This window comes from Parasteatoda tepidariorum, chromosome 10 (assembly GCF_982258835.1).
Source record: "Parasteatoda tepidariorum strain Cologne lab strain chromosome 10, Ptep-v5.0, whole genome shotgun sequence".
Taxonomy (NCBI): domain Eukaryota; kingdom Metazoa; phylum Arthropoda; class Arachnida; order Araneae; family Theridiidae; genus Parasteatoda; species Parasteatoda tepidariorum.
In genome coordinates, this window is record NC_141764.1 from 4,523,746 (window position 1) to 4,540,539 (window position 16,794).

Below are 16,794 nucleotides of genomic sequence, written 5' to 3' on the forward strand. Positions count from 1 at the left end.
TTAAGTATAAGTTAAAAAGCATTAAACATAATTATTGTTCCTTAATTTTTCTTTCCCTCCCAATGCATGCATTCGATTTGTTATTAAAGGTAGGCATGTAAAGACAAGCTGACATAAAGGTTTGTATAGTTTTTCTTTTTAAGTAAATTTCCAGTTGTCAATATGTCTGTTATGATCTCTTTTTTTTTTTCAGATAAAAAATTCACTAAAATTTGCGGTTAAGATCGTAACTTTTTCTAAAGGTTGACTGAGAAAAAATTCTAGCAGGATCAGAATTTTTTTATTAACATACCGCAGAATAATTTCAAATGTTGCTTCAAATCAAAATTCTCAGTCATTAAAATTAATAAGTTTATTACAAGTTGGATACAGGATGTTTTGGCCCTAACTTCTTGATAACAATATTTGTTAGGCTAATGATTCCCTACTAATGGTAAATGTTTGATGGAAAATTAAAACAGGTGGTTATCTTTATTTATAACCGTCGTTTATCTTCGTTAAGGACTACACAATTTTGGGTTTACGACTCCTAATGTTCGACTCCTGGATCAAGTATTGGGAGAAATTTGCCTCTCTGGAAAACCTTCCGATCGATCTAACAACATTAGTATTCCACGGAGAAGAAAACCACAAAACCTCACATGGTTAGAAAGACACAAGGGTATTCTGATCCATGATCCGTCTACCACTGAGGATATTTTACCTTACCACTGTGGTCGGAGCGAGCCGGGTGTGGAATTCGTACCGACCAGCCATCGCTGGGATTCGAACCCGATTCACCTCATTGGAAGGAGAACGTTCTATTTTCTGAGCCACCACAGCTAACGTGGTTGTTATAACAAAAAGGAGTTGAAACTTATTTTTGAAAAACTCTGATGGGAATGTTTGTTACTCTAATATAAGGATGTTAAATTATAAACCAGCACGTCGCCCTGCTCATCATCCCAGGGTCGGACTGAAAGTTTGGAGCCCGCAGGAGACCCTTGAAAGAATTGGAATTCTATTTTTTGAAAATGTTAATAAAGCATTTTTTACTTCCTCTTCGTAACTTTATTTACAAATTTTATAGGAAATATTAAACATTCTTTAATGAGCTAAATATTTTATATTTAAATTTAAAGCACTTACTTATTAGTTAACATAGTTCACTTTAAAATTTATTGTAAAAAAATTTAAAACATTAAATTTTGATTTTGAATTAAAAATTTTGAAATGAATTTAAATAAAATGAAAAAAATCAGTTGAACCTGTTTTTGTCGGGGCTTTTTATCCCTTTTTATGGGTGAGCAAACAAAAGTTTTTTGCCGGGTTGATTAATTCTCCTCAATGAGCAAACACTGCGTAACGACACTCGTAATTTTGATCCAAAAATAAATTTAGTAAATTAAAAACTGTTTTAGCAGGTATAAAAAGTATTTCCACAATAGCTTATGTTACCCAGAGGGATTCAGGATATTAAGGATCCACCATTTTGAAACCAACGACATGATGCACCGGCCGCCTTCACTTCCGAGGCAAGTAGGTAAGAATAGATTTGAAATCGGTGAGCTTCGACTGGAGAAGCACGTTTATACCTCAATTCTTTAATTCTTTCTAATGATATCTCAGTGACCAGTGCATAGCCACTTGGACGTTGCAAATTTTAAAAAAAATTAATTAATAAATAAATATAACTTTTCAGCAAGTTGGCTAATTAGAATAATTGTTGTGCAAGACTAGGCAAACGATATCCTCTTAAACGGCCAACTCTGAGGTGCAAAATTTAAAATTTTGTTCTAAAAATATTCGATTTTTAAAAAGTTAACTAAAAACTGTCGAACCTCTGTTTCGTAGTCAAAAACTAGCAAAGCTATGTCTAATTTCAATTTCTTTTGGTGGGTTACTTGGGGTAACAAATGTTTACAGGAAAATAACTTTTTGAGGCAAGATTTAATATTGCTGTTTCTAAGTCATAAATTATTTCAAGCTTGTTTTGGCTATTTTTTGTAACATAATTTGATAATTTTTTAATGTTTTTTGGCAATTATGATCTGGAACGGTAGGCTTCTAGATCATAAAATATATAAAAACCTATCTTGGAAAGTGTTCTATATTAATGCAAATGACCTAACGAACCTTTACAATGAGCGACGATTTTGATTCTGGGAAAATATCTGGAAGGATAACGATTAACTTTAAAAGGCAAAATTCAAATTTGAGGTATCCAGGACAAAAAATATTTATAACTTGTCTTTGCCGTGCCATAATTGTTTTTTTTTTTTTTTTTTGTCGAATGATCTGACAAGAACTTATTTTGGATTAGAATGCACTAATAATTTCATCCAATATAATAGCGCTCTGAAAAAAAAAGAACTTGTTTCCAGGTGAAAATATATTTTGTAGAGGAAAACACCCTAAATATTTCCTTTTTCCCATTTTGTAAATCATGGCATTAGAAAAAATCGTGCAATCAGTTGCAGTAACTACCAAAAAAATTTTTTTGACGACAAAATCACTCCAATCGGACTTTTCAAAAAGAGATTACTAAATGTGAGTTTTCTTTTTGAGATTCAGTTATTGTAATAAATAATATTGTATTAAAAATATAGGATTTTAATAATTATGGAAATCAATAGTAATAACTACATTAAAAAAATAGATCGAAAACTTTTGCAGGAAAGAATACCAAAATTTTTTACTTCCCAAAGGAAACATTTTGTGTCCTGCGACAGTGTCGTCTTGTCACCACGATTCTACCACGGGGAAGTAAACAAAATTAACACACATACAAGTTCTCCTTACAAAAAGAGGGATCATATGATGAGAGTCTTTCATCTAACACTCATAATTTAAAAATGTAGAAATTTTGTTATAACTTTGACCTATTTCATGTTTTCAACGAAAATGTGTAAATCAATGTATAGCTCTTTTCGAAAATTGATGACTAACAATAGAAAATGCATTCATTTAAAGGAAAGTCTAACCAAGTGAATAGATTAGAATTTTCGATCTCTATTTTAGTGGTTACTACTATAGTTGCCACTTCTAATATACTTAAATTGTCTTTTTTCTTCTTTTTTTAACACAGCAGTTTAAGATAGATACTTTAAAATTCAAAAAAAAAAATTCTGAGACCTTTTCTATTCTTAGTTAATTCTTTAAAATAAATACAAATCAGAAGCATATTGTATATAAGTAATTTAAAAGTAAAATAAATTATTGATTTAAAAGAAATTTTTTTTTAGTAGGATAGTTGTGAAATAATTTACTTTAACTTAATCAATTAGAAAAATAATATAATCAGGAACAAAAACAAAGATATATGCTCAGTTTGAAATTACAATTGAAACTATTGGAGTATAGAGAAAAAAATTCTTAATTCATGAAAACAATGACAAATCAAAAGCATGTTGTATATAAGTAACTTAAAAGAGTAAATTATAGAAATTTTTTCAAAAAAAAAAAACTTTAGGATGGTGGTAAAATAAATTATTTTAACTTTATCATGAAAATAAAATAAATTAGGAGCAAAAACAAAGATATATGTTCCTTTTGAAAGTACAATTGACGTTATTCGATTATAAAATAAAGTCTAGATTATAATATTTAAAAAATAAGTACTTTCTAGTAGTAGATGGTACAGGTATATGTAGTACAACATTCAATGCTTCTATGCTAGATGGCAAATTACAAGACAACTGTAGAGATGAATCACAATCCCTATAGAAAACAATTATTAGTATGCTGACAATTTCAAATATATTTTTTCAGCATTAATTAATTTAAAATGAATTGAATGAACATCAAATTAACCAATTTTAAAAAATTAATGCTTTTCTAATCATCAAAAGTAATTTTTCTTGTGTAACAGAAAGAATTTATTTAAAACACTATATGTATGTTATCACTAAGTTTATGAAACTTATTTTTGCGCATTGACAATGAAACGCTGAAAAAAAAACTGATCTATGAGTTAGGCAGAAGTTAAAAACTAACTGTTTATGTAAATCAACAAGCTGAGCTATATTTTGTTTTTGATTATGTTTTTTAATCTACACAGGTTACACTGTAATTAAGACTATTCTTTTTGTTCTCATGATGCTCCATAATTTATGCAGATCACTTAATAGTTTGTTCACGAAAGAGAAGTATTCTAATAAAGAGTCACACTGTCTTATTTAATTTATGAGCTGAGGCATTCATCAATGCCATATGGTGTCCAATATATTAAACTGTTGCAACTCCAAATACTGAATTTATATTTTTGTGTACATAGAAAAATTCAATGAATCGTCCAGTCCAAATCTAATTTTCAAGTAGTAGTAGTGAAAAACTACTTGGTAGTATTTCAGTAATACTAAGTAGTATACCAAGTAGTTTGAAATCAAAGGTTTTACAAAATTTCTAAGAAAGAATTTACACTTTAAAAAAAGTACTCTAAGGAACTAGTATTTAATGAGCGAGTAAAATCAGCTCAAATAGCGAAGCAATCTGAAAGGGTTGACAAGCACAATCAGTGTGTACTATCATTACATTGCAGTCGGACCTCCATTTAACAAAGTCACTATATCCCGAGAATAAATTTGTAACAAGGAAAATTACCTAAATAGAAAATCACCTTTTGAAATAGTTCAACACAAAACAGGTTACAAATTCATTAACACTAGACATAATTAAAATAGCAATGGATACAACTTTATCTTGTAAACTAGCATCTACTATTTATTTTATAAATCTTAAGCATAAAAGAAATCTGCATGGAAAGCAAGAATAGAGCCAAACATTATCCAGTACATGCTACATAAATTTTCAACTGAAAAAAAAGCTAAATTTGTGCATCAAATTATAGCAGCATTTAGTATAAAAGTAATTTTAAACATACATCACGACATGCGTTCTGAAGTGTAATTGCTACTGATAAAATTCGTTAATTTTGTCTCAGTTTTGTTTGAAATGTAAGCAAAAAGGGAAATGGCTTTTACTACTTTCTCTAAAAGTTAAGTGGTCTTAAAAATCAATTCAAGGTCATTTCCTTCATAAAATGCGTCAACAAGTTTGAAATGTTCTGAAATATTTTGGGAAATATTTCAGAACATTTCAAACATGTGGATCTCAAAGAAAAGTTCGTTAAATAGAAAATTCACTTCTATTAGAAAGTTATTTTACCATGAAATTTCCAAAATGCTCTTAGTTTCTCGAAGAAAAAAAATCGAAAAATAGAAGTTCGTTAAAAGGAAGTCAGACTGCATTTAAAAAATATTGCAATGAAAACTTGTGATGAAACCTAAATAATGAATTAAAAAGAATTTCTTATTGCTAATAGATTTTAGAATAAATATTATTTATTGCAATCATGTACATTAAAAAAATTTTTTTAGGCAATAACAATATGAGTAGCAACAGGTTGATTGTAATTTGTAACCCTGAGTTGAGGAAAAGCTTCTGAAAAAAACAATTGTATTTTGCTTGCTCCTACTAATTTCATTTTTTGTAAGGTAAAAACTTATCTGCCATTAATAAAATGAATAATATTTTACTCAGTGAGTTAACTGTCAAGTTATTGGCGTGTACAGTTGTCTATTTTGGATGTTATGTAAATGTTATAAGGAATATTTGATCTTGAATTTTATGAAATTCGATTTGGCTACTTTAAATATTTAGAAGGATTTGGAAACAAGGCAGTCATTTTTTAATACATATAAATCACTTATTAGAAAAATTATCAATAATAAACTATTTATCCTACCTATTGCAAGTAAAATACATTAATAAAAAATACAGCTATTTTTATAAATATTTCTTTAAAAAAATCCTTATTTTACTTTATTTAATTTTCCAAAAAAACAACTAGTTTTTTTTGCATTGCATTGCATTGCAATATAATTGAAGTTACAGAATAATATGAAAAAAAATTAAAAGATCATAAAATCAATTTATTATTATTATGCATAGTTGTATTAAGAAAAATATCAAACTCAGAGAATAGACTATTCTCACATCCATAATATTGACCATTAAAATAAATTTTTAAAACAAATTGACATGCATTGTAAATTATGCTACAATTGGCATATTTGCTAAGCTCCAAAATAGCCTGAAGTTTCTAAAGTTAGCTTGCAAGTTGATAAAAAATGAATAGTTAATACAAGTTAATAAAAAATTTAACTTGCAAAAACAAAAATAGCTATAAAATGCATGTTCTTTTTTGGATTTAAAATGAATAATCAGTTTAGATTATAATTATTATAAAAAAAAAGAAATGTTATTACAAACAGAATTTTAAATTAAAATTATTATAAAAACTGATATTTCAAAAAAAAAAAAACTTCTTTAAATAACAAATTTAATAATACTCAGCAGATAAGAAAAAAGAAAGTCACCTGTTTTTATCCACATCTTCAACAATCGAAAGCAGTCTAAATGGCACAAATGATGCACTAGTCGTGTAATAATAAGTTATTGCTTTGAATTGAAAAAAAATTAATAATCATTAACATTTTCAAACGTATATATACCATTACATATTATCATCACCTAAAAAGACAGGATATCTAAAAAATGCAATATAACTAGAAAATACTACATTTGCGTTACATGAAGACGAAGAGCTCGAGAACCTCCCACGGTTAGCCTGACGGCAAAGAAACTGTAACCCATGATCCCTCTACCACTAAGGATATTTACCTTCTGCACTGTGGTCGGTGAAAGCCTGGTGCGGAATTCGTATCGACCAGCCATAGTGTGACTCTATTGCATATTAAAATGAAGGCGATGGTGGTAGCGCCGTTGGCTGCTCACTTCACTTGCGGACTTGCAATTTTAAAAGCCGCCTAAACAACCAGTGTAAATACACAGTAAGGTTCACGTTAAATCTATTGTGGCTAAAAGTGCCATGCACAGGGTTGCCACAGTAAAAAATGAACAAAAATAGTTGCTTTTAGTAGCCTCAAGCATGAAAATAGTCGCCTCAAACTATGAAAATAGTTGCCTGAACAGGAACAAAAATTTATCAAAAATAGTAGCCAAATAACTAAAATTATAGCTTAATTGTCAAATACTATTATTAGGAATGGGTGATGTCAGAAATTTTAAATCGTGATACATCGTCAGTTAGACATCATGACATAGTAATGTATCGCAATTTAGCATATGTTCAAAAATTACCTATGGGAGATCTTTAAATCAATCAAAAATAAATAAAAAGGAATAAATCTATTACAAAAGAAAATATTAATTCTAAACATATTCTACTATGACATCAACATCATTGCTTAATTTTTTCAATTAAATTAATAAAGAAGTCAAAGTAAAAGCAAACCCAAGCTTTATTTCATTTTTCTTAAATTAAAAATGATTTAAGATTTATTGGTTTAAAAATAATAATACCGTAACAAATTATTTTACATACATGCATTAAAAATTAAAAGGAAAAAAAACGGAAGTGTAAAACAAACCAAAGAAATATTCACTTTAGAAAAAAAAAATTATTATTTGTTTAAAAAAAAACATGCTTTTGAAACATCATTAGACCCTTTTTTATTTACTTATTTAAAATAATAAAAAGTAGTATTAACTAATGGTCAAATTCTATACTTAATAAATGCAAAAATATTTTTACTTATTTATTAATTATTTTCATTTTCGAAAATAAAATCGACTAAAGATTTATTTGTTTAAAAATGATACTGACTATCTAACAAATTATAAAACAAACAAGTATTGAAAGACTTTTAATTAAAATTTAAAAAAAAATACTTTAAGTACTAATGTTAAATTATTAAAAAACTCAAAACATTACTAAATTTTTATTCAATTTAAAAAAAAAATTGTTTTAACCAATAGCAAAATTTTTTTAAAACTTTGATTTCATTTTCTCAAAAATAAAAGCAAATTAAATAAAGGTAAGCTTTGTTTTAATTTTTTTATAATTGAAAACGACTGAGCATTTATTGGTTGAAAAACAATCAAATTATTATACTTACCTACATTTAATAAATTTAAAAAAACTAAATTTTTATAACAAAGTTAAATACAAAATAACCCTATTAAATTGTATCGCTTAAAATAAACAATAATTGAAAAAAATCAATGATTTGATCTATTGAGTTCAGAACGAAAATTTAAGATAACAGCGATTGTGCAGCAATGGCAAAGTAACAGTGAGTCTACTAAAAATAATTGACAAGAAACGTTATGAAATAATGCAGAACGAAACGATCGCTGCAAAAGTCTCACTGAAAATAATTTACAAGAAACCAGACAATTATTTCTGACGAAATAAAATGCACAACGATCGCAAAATTACTTAAGTTCCATCGAAAATAATCTTCAAAAAACGCAAAATCCCAATGACAAAAATGGACATATGCATTGCGTTCTATATTACAAAGATGATCCTCGCACGAAACCGGGAGTTCTGATTTAATTCGTTCTTTGTCATTCAAGATCACGAAACTAACATCATCTTAATAGCAAAACGTTATCTACATCTCTGCAGCTAGACGAAATCAAAATCGTCTTCGTTAGTGCGGTAACAGCGTTAGCCTGGTCAAGGATCCTTGCATATTAAATCGTTAAACTGCAACTGTAATCTTATTCCGCCGGCTTAAATCAGATTTTTGATGCATCGCCTAAAACAAAAGTCACTACATACCTACTCACCTACTGATATATGCGTTAAATCGATATTTCGCGATATATCGATTTATCGCCCAGTCCTAACTATGCTCCAATTAAAAAAAAGTTTTTTACAAATATAAAAGGTATAGGGGAGAGGGGGGCACATGTGAACAGGGGGCACATATGAACATGGTATGTTTTACCAATATGATTTGAAATAAAAAATCTCGAAAAATTTTCAATTGATGGCAGTACTAGTCCTACCTCTCTGAAAAACTTTCAGAACAATGAGACATTTTGTTGGTCTATTCTGACAATTTCTTTGTATCAGCTGGTGTTGCATATATTATAATCGCTCGCTTCTCCAAGTGAAAGCATAATATAAATCAACTAATAAGCTAAAATTAACTATTGCAGATCATTATATGAACATTCAGGTAAGTTTATGACAATTATTCTTTTTTTTTACTCAATTAAAAGTTCTTTATTTTTCAAGTTAGGTTTAAGAAGGATGGTGGGGGCACTTGTGAACAAAACATCTGGGGCAGATGTGAACAGTTCACAAGTGCCCCTACATAGTATTAAGATTATTATCCTCATGATATTATAAGTTTAAAAAATATGTATGCGTTTAAAATTATCATTATTTAATTTTCCAAAATTAATTTATTAATTTTTCCTTTAAAAAAATTTTTTTTTATTAAATGGTTGATCGCGCATCACGCATATTAACTGATACACCTGAGAAAATAGAATTGTTAAAGCTACAAATGAAAAGATAGAAAAAATGAAAAAAAAAGCATGAAAGAGTATTAGAGAAGAAAGAAAAAGGCCCATTACAACACCCGTGGAACATGAAGTTGTGAAAAACCCAATTACGGATAAATTATTGTACAGCTGAAAAATTATTTTCTTATTGACAGTACTGTTGTACAATTTAAATTTACATAGTAAGCTACAACCCCCTCAGTATAATGCGTATCTATATCTGTTATATTAAAGATTTTTTTTCTTTGAAATATGATGATTGCTTTGTGTTTTTAATCTTGTTCATATGTGCCCCAGGCCTGTTCACATGTGCCCCCAATAGGGGCACATGTGAACAATTGAAGTCATTTTTCTGAAATATTATAAAGTAAAGAAATATTTTATTGAAAAATCTCAAAAAATTCCACAAGACAAAGAAAATACTATTTAAACATATGGACTTTTTTACTATGAAAAATTGATGATATTTTTCGAAAAGTGAAGAAATAAAAAAATTTGTTCACATGTGCTCCCCTCTCCCCTACATATTAGAAAATAGGTACCTAAATAAAAGTCGTATTACAATAAAATATGAATGTTAATACAATTAAAAGTAACAAAACTGCCACTCAGAGAAAAAATATAACAAGTACTTTATTAAATCCAATGGAAATTTAAATTTTTGGCTCTTAGGACATAAATGATTGTAATAAAAGTTTGCTTTCTTTTGTTAATGTTCTGAAAAGTAACGCTCATTTTTGCGAAAAAAACTTTGCCAAGAGTAAAAAAAGTCTCCTAATAGTCGCCTATTCCTGAAAATAGTTGCTTTTTTTAGCCTTTTCAGGCAAAAAAAGTAGCCATAGTCGCCTAAAGCTGAAAATAGTAGCAAATAGTTGCATTTTAGTAGCCTGTGGCAACCCTGCATGCAGATTGTGATGCGAAAGTATAGAGAGAAGGATACCAGATCAGGCGTTGACCACGTTATCTGATCAAGGCCATAATTACATAGCATTCCTACCACGCTTAATAAACGATGAAGACCAGAAAAACGGGATTAGGTGCTTAGCCATGGTTTGGTGAAGTGAATTTTATGCGATATTGCTCCAACAGATCAAAAAAGGAGGTAAACGGGATCTAAATTCATTATCTAAATTAGAAGACAAAAATAAATTATTTAAAACAAATTTATGTTATTAAGTTGCCAAAAAAACTACTATTAATTAAAATTTAGAGTTAATTGAACAAAAAGTAAAAATTTTATTTAAGATTTGAACTAAACTTATAATAGATGGATTTTTAAGTTTAATATTGTTTAAAATTTATTAAATAAAAGACTTCATTAGTTTTAGAGTGAATCTTAATAAATCTAAACTCACTTTTCCTTGAGACTCATTTTATTTTTAAGTTATTTGTGAAGTGTCTTTTTCATAAAAGTAACATTATATTTAAGTTTGAAATAAATGGATATTTCTTCTAAAAAAATTTTTTTTTCTTCAGTTTTTATTTTTTATTAATAATTATTTTTTCATTATTGTAAATATTTATCTCTTTCAAGATCTTCAGCATATAGCTTGCTCCATGCTTGATATCATAAACAAAAAGAAATTGAATAAATAAAAAAAACTAAGGTTAAATGTTGCCAGAAATAAATCTTAACGTTTGATATTAAAATTTTTAAAAATATTAAAGATTCAAGAGACATAAAAAAATTTTTACAATTCGAACTGTAGGTTATTATTACATAATGTTAATAAGTAAAATAATTTATATTTTCCAGTTTTTGATTGTGTTGCAAATTTAGTATTATTAAGATTAAATATTTTTTTTCTAGTACAGTTGAAATTATCTAGCATTTTGAATCAAGTATAAACAGGAATTGTATGTAAATAATTAGGAATTTATTATTATAAAACTTAATATTATGAAAATGGTAAATAAACTAAGAATTTTAAGTAAAAAAAATGTGGGGATAGTAGTTATCGACAATGCCAACTTTCATTTATGAAAAGGTACCCCAACATAGTATAGAGTTAACATGTCATATATTAGTGAATTGAAATTGTATTTTTTGTAGTGGTAGATACACTACAGTACACCCCCACCAGAATTTTATCTGTGATAGAATTCAATGAATGGATACCACTAGTAGATTCATTGCTGTTTTGTGAGAAGTCGGGAGAGCTGTATTAAGATCACCATACCTTTGAGTGTTGATCGCGAGAGCTGTATTAAGTTCACGATCGAGGTTGCTCATGTGTTGCCATCAGCAGTTTAGGCCAACGTTATGTGTGATCGATACTGAGTAGCAACAACGCGAGGAGGTGATTAATGTCGCAGTCACAAGTGGCAAGTCAACTGTTTAATGAGGAATCCATAAAAGTAGACATGTTTAAATCGAAGTTTCTGCCAAGGTCGGCATGTTCTCATCGCGTGCAATGGTCACCAAAGTGAGGAGAGGAGTTGTTGACAATGTCAACCATTATCTATGAAAATGTGTCCCACCATAGAATCACGTTAACATGTTTTATATATTTGTGAATTGGAATTGTATTTTTGTAGTGGTAGACGCACTGCAACGTACAAACTAATGAAATAATGAATGTCAATATTTCCTAATATTTTTGAATCCGGATCAACCAGAAGTTATAGGCAGACAATCAATCAGTTTATTTTTATCTCTAATCACATTTATTATTCAACCAAAAAAAATATTTACAAATGAAAAATAGGTCAAGCATAAATTCTAGTTCTAATATTTCTAAATAAAATATATAAGAGTTTTTATGCATAAATGTAATCGATGATTTCTTAAAACTTCTGGGCCTTTGATTTCTCGCGATTAGCAAAAAATACGGAAATCCTTATTTTTCCAGAAGCACAATCAGGAGTACATTTGTATTAATATTATTGATTCAACCATCATCTCACACGAACTGTCAATATGGGGAAAAAAGGTCGGGTTAAACAGGTGTGGTATTCTAAAGCTCAGAAAATAATTTTGTCTTTTTGCAAAAATGGAAACATGTGAAGAGAAAGAATGTGTTAGATAGAATAAACTTGGGGATTTTTGTCTGCTTTGGAACACTAAAAATGTTATGTAAAACAGTATCAATTGGGGAACCACTTATTTATTTACTTTATTTACCTTTTCACGTGCTTGATAACATGTTGAATGCAAAAAAAGTTTAAGAGTGTTTGCAAATATTGTGAAACGTGAACGCTAAAAAGTTGCAATTGTTGGGTTAAAAATCACTTTGATGAAAAGTGGGATATACGAATATTAAAAAAATGGTAAATAAACTAAAGCTTTTAAATAAAAACCAAACAAAAATGTTTTATCAAAAGAAATAATGAAGTAAACAGCTTAAATATTTTTCCTTATTTAGAAGAATATTAGTTAAAACAAAGAATATAATAATAGTTTGCACACAGTAACAAAAATAATTAAAAACAATATGGAACATAAAACTTACTAACCTCACCTTGGGACTGTGTTACAACAAAAGATCTGTGTTTCTCAAAGTTTTTGTCATCGACGCAACTGCTAAAATGATGTTGCCCAAAAATCAGTGCTACAACAGAATTTAAATATATAGAGAGAGAATAATGAAAAAATAAAAAAAAAAATAGTTAAGAATAAATAAATAAAAAATCCGAAAAAAAGGGGAAAATATTTATTAAAATCCGGAAAATACAAGATATAATCTTTTCATCAGCTCACACGATTGTATCCGCAAAAAAGGAGTGCTTTCTAATATTGTATTGTATATACTTGTGAGCTAATGAAAAGCTTAGATCTTTTCATTTCGGATTTTCATAAACTTTTTTATTTTATTTTCAATTATTTTTTCTTCTCTTTTTTCATTATTTCATCTTTGTTCATTAGCCTTAGCATTTTTTACATGTTTTCTCTACATTTTGAACTTATTTTATGAGTTAATGTTTACTCTTATTTAAATTCATAATTTGAGTATCATTAAAATACAATTAGTACTTCTTTTAATTAAATATTGAGCTTTTAAATAATACATCAAAGTAAAATTTTCAAATACATATAATTATTTTGATCTAATTCTAAACTGTACAGTGGCCTTAGTATCAATAATGAAACTAAATAGAAACAAAGAATAAATAGGAAAAAAATAAATAGAGAAATAATAATAACAGAAAAAGTTTGAGTAAAGAAATACTTTTTCTCTATATTTAACTATACGATTTAAATACATGTAGTATCAATATTTACTCTTCATTAAAATTTTATTTTAATGTTATCGACCATTTTAATTCATAATTTAAGTATCTTAAAAACCAAATTATTGCTATTTTTGATTAAATATTGAGCAAGTTTTAATGTCAATAAACTGATTTAGCTTTTTAATATTACATTCAAGTAAGACTTTCAAATAAATATCAATTTGATCTAAATCTGGTCAGCGGCCTTAGCATCAAGAAGGAAACTATAGAAACTAAGAATAGAAACTAAGAATAAATAGGGAAAAAAGTTAATAAAAAAAATAATGAAATAGAGAATTGTGATCTAATCCACAGTTTTGTGGATCTGAATAAAACTGACTCAATGAAAAGATGAGCCCATGTAGATAAAAATAATAATAATAGGTTAATAATAAGCAATCCCAAATAAAATCAGACTTAATTTTTCATATATTTCCATTAAAATTTCCAAGAGAGAAAAAATTAACAGAAAAATATTATTTGAATATAAAAATTAAAATGAAATTAATATATATTTAATTAAATAGTAGAACAGATAATTTTTTATTTAATAGTTTCAGCACAGATCTATGGAGAACAATAAACATTTTCTTGCTTTATCCATAGATCTAATGACCAGGGTCCATCTTTATGAAGAAGTTAAAGATAATTAGCCATGTGAAAACATAACAATACCAAGCCTAATCCTTATATAAAACTTATAAAATGCTTCTACTAAAAAAGACGAAAAAAATAATTAGGAGAATGAATTTCAAAAAGAAAAAAAAGACACTATAGATAAAAGACCTGGTTTATCGATAGAGATTCAAAGTCATAGAGCAAAGCTTGATAAAATTTATATGGTTTAAGATTAAAATTAGAAAGAAAGAAAAAACAAAACAAAGGTAACTTATTTTTCATATTCTATCAAATACCTCAACCATAACTAACTAAACATCAGAAACACTAGAAAGATTAAAGTGATGAGGAAACAGGGTGTGTAGTCAAATCTTTCAACAAAAAATAAGCACCGTTTAAGTACTTTTTATGCACTATGTACAGTAACAAAAGGGAAATTGATTGTCAAATACTTTAAATGATCATGATAAAATAACCAGTTTCTGACAAAGAACTTTTTCCTTTCTTGATTATATTAGCTACCATAAAAAGATTGTGATACTTTTTAGTTAGATTTCAGAGGATGAAAAATGAAGACTAAAATTAAGAATGTCTTGCAAGGAACATGAGAGTGCAAGAATCTCACCAAACCCAAGCTCAGTCGACGCACATGCGGACCTGCAGCTATTTCGTCAAGCATGTAAAATGATTGACGCTTTCATACACCACTGACCAACGGTACGCCAAAATGCATTGCGTTTGAATGAATAGTGAAAACGTTGCAAAGAACGTGAAAACCACTCTTTTGCATATCAAGTGATGAAAATCAACAAGGCAAAGAAAAAAAATTTCATTTTCAAAAGGAAAATTAAGCACTTATTAAAAACACCCAATAAAAAATCATCTTTAAAGGCTTTTAAAAATTTAAAAAGCGTAAATTGAAAATAAGTACTTCTTAAGAAAACTACACACCATGGGGAAAATAATTATTCATTCATAAAAAAACACTTAAATTAACCCGAAACAAATATAAAACAGTTAAGGTATTAATTATTGTTATTTATTACCTAATACAAATACAAATTATGAAAATAAGATGCTACACACGTCTTCTCTTTTAGGTTTTTTACTTAGAAATAATAAAACATTAAACAAATAAGAATATCAGTCAATAAAAATAATCAATCTTCTAAATTTTTAAAAATAAAGAAAACAACAAGTTTGATTGTTTCTAAAAATAGTGAAACGCCAAAAATGTCCTCTGGAGACACTAGATGTAAAAATAACTGCCATCATTTTGGTATTCTACAACTCTAAACTTTAAAAGTTCAGTAAGATATGATGATACACATAGGAGTCGGTGAAGTTATTTTTATGATACAACATAATCATAATCCAACTCCGATGTCTAGCAGTTTCGAACCTAGAGGACAAGGGAATAAAGTATTGGAACAAACTGACCTTCCTGGAAAACAGTTAGGCGGGCGGCGAAAATATTCTAATCAAACACTGTAGATATTTTACACCAGTACTGTAGCTGGTGCGAGCTGGGAACAGAATTTGTAGGGACCAACAATTGCTGGGATCCGACCTTGGATCACGTCCATGAGGACGCAAGCATCCCTTAAGCTACGACTGCTCCCAGTTAAGTATTGCTCTAATTTTCATACTATATAAGATTTATATATACTTTATAAGCCATTTATATGATTTTTGTTTAAAAAGTTGGGCAACAGAATTTTCAAAATGGTTGGTAAAACAAATACTTGAAAATTAAATAATAAGTTCTCAACTTATAATTACATTTTTGAGCTTTTATTGAAAGCACAAATGATATTATAACATCCCTCAATATCAGAAATAATAGCTACAAAACAGATTTTATCAGTAGAAATTAAACTTAAGAACGCATGTGGTAATGTATGTTTAAAATTACTTTTATAATAAATGCAACTATAATTTTATACATAAATATAGCTTTTTTTAGTTGAAAATATATGTAGCATGATAGTGTAACACTTGATTATGCTTTGATCTATTCTTGCTTTTCATGTAGATTTCTCTTATGGCTAAGATTTATAAAACAAATAGTAGATACTAGTTTACTAAAGAAAGGTGTATCAATTGCTATTTTAATTATATCTATTGTTCATGAGTTTAAAACCCTGTCTCGTGTTGTTTAAGTATTTTAAAAGGTGATTTTCTATTTAACGAATTTTTCATATAACGAACTTTTTATTATCTAGATTTACTTCATTAAATAGAGGTCCGACGGTATATTTAAACAGTAATAGTTTATTAAAAGATCCCATTCATAAACTTAAAGGAATCAAACTAATACATACGCAAATCGACATTTAATGTTTTTTAACAAGGAAAAATTTGCAAAGTGACACATTTTTTAATAATAAAAAATTTTGCAGGAACTTTTTTAGACGGAAAAGTTTTCTTTGGCTGCCTGAATATCCCTCAAAGCTTCATTTGCATGATTAGACACAATCTGCTAACCAGCACATAAATAGCATAAGTAGTAATAAGAAACATTAGGAATCAAGAAATTTTTTTTAATAAGTTTAGATCAGACAATTATTGGCGACCACTTTAGTTTTACTTAATCTA

The 16,794-nt window shown here is 28.0% G+C and overlaps 1 protein-coding gene and 1 long non-coding RNA gene across 2 annotated transcripts in view; both read right to left on the reverse strand.

Moving 5' to 3' along the window:
• The window catches only part of LOC147802094 (uncharacterized), a 36,502-nt gene extending 29,874 nt beyond the window's left edge, over positions 1-6,628 (reverse strand). Inside the window, exons 1-2 of the mRNA XM_087153242.1 lie at positions 6,360-6,628; positions 3,601-3,699 (exon numbers count right to left, since the gene is read on the reverse strand). The gene's annotated coding sequence lies outside the window, so the exon portion shown is untranslated. The remainder of the gene's footprint in view (positions 1-3,600; positions 3,700-6,359) is intronic.
• The window catches only part of LOC147802092 (uncharacterized), a 408,540-nt gene that overhangs the window by 138,507 nt on the left and 253,239 nt on the right, over positions 1-16,794 (reverse strand). The window lies entirely within an intron of this gene.